Genomic DNA, 2,812 nt, shown 5'->3' with positions numbered 1-2,812 from the left:
GATGCAGACTCATCTGGAAGGCAGGCCCTAAGGAGATGTCCAGGACTTTTTGCCTCTCCCAAGGCCTGATTGTTGAAGTTCTCTTTTGATTCCAGGAGCCACCCAATACACTTCCAGTACATTCTCCTTCTTTGCTTAGGGTTGCTTCTGTTACAGAGCATACAGATATCAGCACCCAAGAGCTGACTTCAGACAACAGACCTTGTTATGAGTTGAATTGTTATAAGTTGAATTCCCAACCCCCACACAAAAAAGTCTTGAAGTCCTGACCTCTAGGATGTCTGATTGCAACCTTAATTGGAAATAGGGTCTTTACAGATATAATCAAGTTAAAATGGGACAATCAGGCTGAGCCCTAATAGTAATATAATGTGACTGATGTCATTTAAAAAGGGGAGTTTGGACACAGAAACAGACAAATACAGAGGAAAGACAATGTGGAGACACACAGGGAAAATGCTATGTCAAGATGATGGCACTGCAGGTGATGCATGGGGTTATGAATGGGCCACACCCAAACTACCCATGCCCGCTGATGGTGGGAGCTCAGGAGCAGGTGCTGGCAGTTAGTCGGAACTACCTCTCCCAGCCTTGCCGTACATACATCACGGCATCAAGAGTCCATGGTCCACTTGTGATCTTAGATCATGTTAAGTTTCCCATAGACACTGAGATTGTCCACTGGACATTACTAGATGGCACAAAGAGACACGGGCAAGTTCTAGAAGTTGGTGGCTCCAAGGCAGTTGTTCAGGTATTTCAAAGGACTGGGGATATTCCCCTAATATCAGTGTCTGAGGATATGCTTGGTTGGGTATTCATTGAATCGGGAAAACCCATTGACAGAGGTCCTCTTGTACTGGCTGAAGATTTCTTTGATATAATGGGATGGCCAATCAATCCTCAATGTCAAATCTACCCAGAGGAGATAATTCGGACCAGCATTTCAGCCATAGTTAGTGTGAACAGTATTGCCAGGGCAGAAAATTTTTATCTTCTCTGCTGCTGGGTTACTACACAAAGATTGCAGCTCAAATCTGCCGCCAGACTGGTTTGCTAAATAAATCCAAAGATGTAGACTACACTGAGGAAAATTTTCCAATTGTATTTGCTGCTAGGGATGTAAACATGGAAACTGCCTGGTTCTTCAAATCTGGTGTTGAAGAAAATGGCTCAATGGACAACATCTGCCTATTTTTGAACTTGGCTAATGACCCAACTATTGGATTATCATCCCTTACTGGTTCTAACCACAGCCGAATTTCTGGCGTATCAATGTGAGAAACATGTATTGGTTATCCTAACAGATATGAGTTCATCTACTGAAGCACTTCAAGAGGTTTCTACAAGCCAGAGAAGAGGTTCCTGGTTGACCGGGTTTCCTAGGTTACACTGATACAGACTTAGCCACTATATATGAACATGCAGGTCGAGGAGAAGGTAGAAATGGCTCGATTACTCAAATTCCTACCCTTACCATGCCTACCAATGATATCATTCACTCATCTCTGACCTGACTGGGACAGATCTATGTGGATAGACAGCTATACAACAGAGAGATTTACCCACCTATCAAGGTGCTGCCTGAACTATCACTGTTCATGAAGTCTGCTATTGGAGAAGGAATGACCAGGAAGGATCATGCAGATGTATGTAAACAGCTGTATGCAAACTATTGGGAAGGATGTACAAGCCATGATTGCTGTAGTTGGAGAAGAAGCCCTTAGCTCAGAGGGTCTTCTTGACTTGGAATTTCCACAGAAGTTTGAGAGGAACTTTATTTTTCAGGGTCCTCATGAAAATCACACTGCCTATGAGACTTTGGATACTGGTTGGCAACTGCTCCGAATCTTCCCCAAAGATATGCTGGAGAGAACCCCTCAGAGCACCTGTGTTGGTCAGGGCTCTCCAGAGGGACAGAATTAATAGGATAGATATCTATATAAAGGGGAATTTCTTAAGGAGTATCGATTCACACACTCACAAGATATAGTCCCACAATAAACCATCCGCAAGCTGAGGAGCAAGGAAACCAATCCAAGCCCCAAAACCTCAAAAGTAAGGAAGCTGACAGTGCAGCCTTTAGTCTGTAGTCGAAGGACCAAGAGTCCCAAAGCTGAAGAATTGGAGTCTGATGTTCCAGGCCAGGAAGCATCCAGAATGGGAGAAAGATGCAGGCTGGAAGACTAAGCTAGTCTAGTCCTTCTACGTTCCTCGCCTGCTTTCATCCCAGCCACGTTGGCAGCTGATTAGATGGTGCCCACCCAGATTGAGGGTGGGTCTCCCCTCCCAGTCCAACTCAAATGTTAGTATCCTTTGGCAACACCCTCACAGACACACCCAGGAACAATACTTTGCATCCTTCAATCCAATCAAGTGGACACTAAGTATTAACCATCACAGCACCTAAGCAAATTTTACCCTTGAGACAATGCAAAGCATTGGCTGCTGTTTCATCACTGCTTAATATACTTGTGAAATACTGGTTCTGTTTTCTTTATTCCTTTAGCACTCCCTTAGCCTCACCTTTGTGTTGGAGTTTAGTATGTTAATCTATAATTAAAAACAAAGAATAGGTAACATATTGTTCCAGTGTTGAATGCTTTAAACTGCTAACGGACTTTATTCCCTATTCAGAAAACCTGGGTCTTCAGTGCTTTGCTTAAAGTAGCTGCAGGGATGAGGTGATGTTTTCTTATTGATGTTTGCATTGTACACAGTGGTATAGTTAGTTACCTAATAATGTCCTCACTATCTGGGTCTCTTAGACCTTACCTCTCAATCTCCTCAAGAGTAGCAGCCTCTGTGCTAT

General features: G+C 43.5%; 1 pseudogene; it reads left to right on the top strand.

Annotated features, from left to right (window-relative positions):
* The first annotated feature begins 472 nt into the window (after nucleotides 1-472).
* LOC103218910 (V-type proton ATPase subunit B, brain isoform pseudogene) lies at nucleotides 473-2,478 on the top strand (annotated as a pseudogene).
* Nucleotides 2,479-2,812: the final 334 nt, after the last annotated feature.

This window comes from Chlorocebus sabaeus, chromosome 12 (genome assembly GCF_047675955.1).
Source record: "Chlorocebus sabaeus isolate Y175 chromosome 12, mChlSab1.0.hap1, whole genome shotgun sequence".
NCBI lineage: Eukaryota > Metazoa > Chordata > Mammalia > Primates > Cercopithecidae > Chlorocebus > Chlorocebus sabaeus.
The sequence above is the reverse complement of the archived record's forward strand: the minus strand, read 5'-3'. Positions and strand labels throughout refer to the sequence as shown.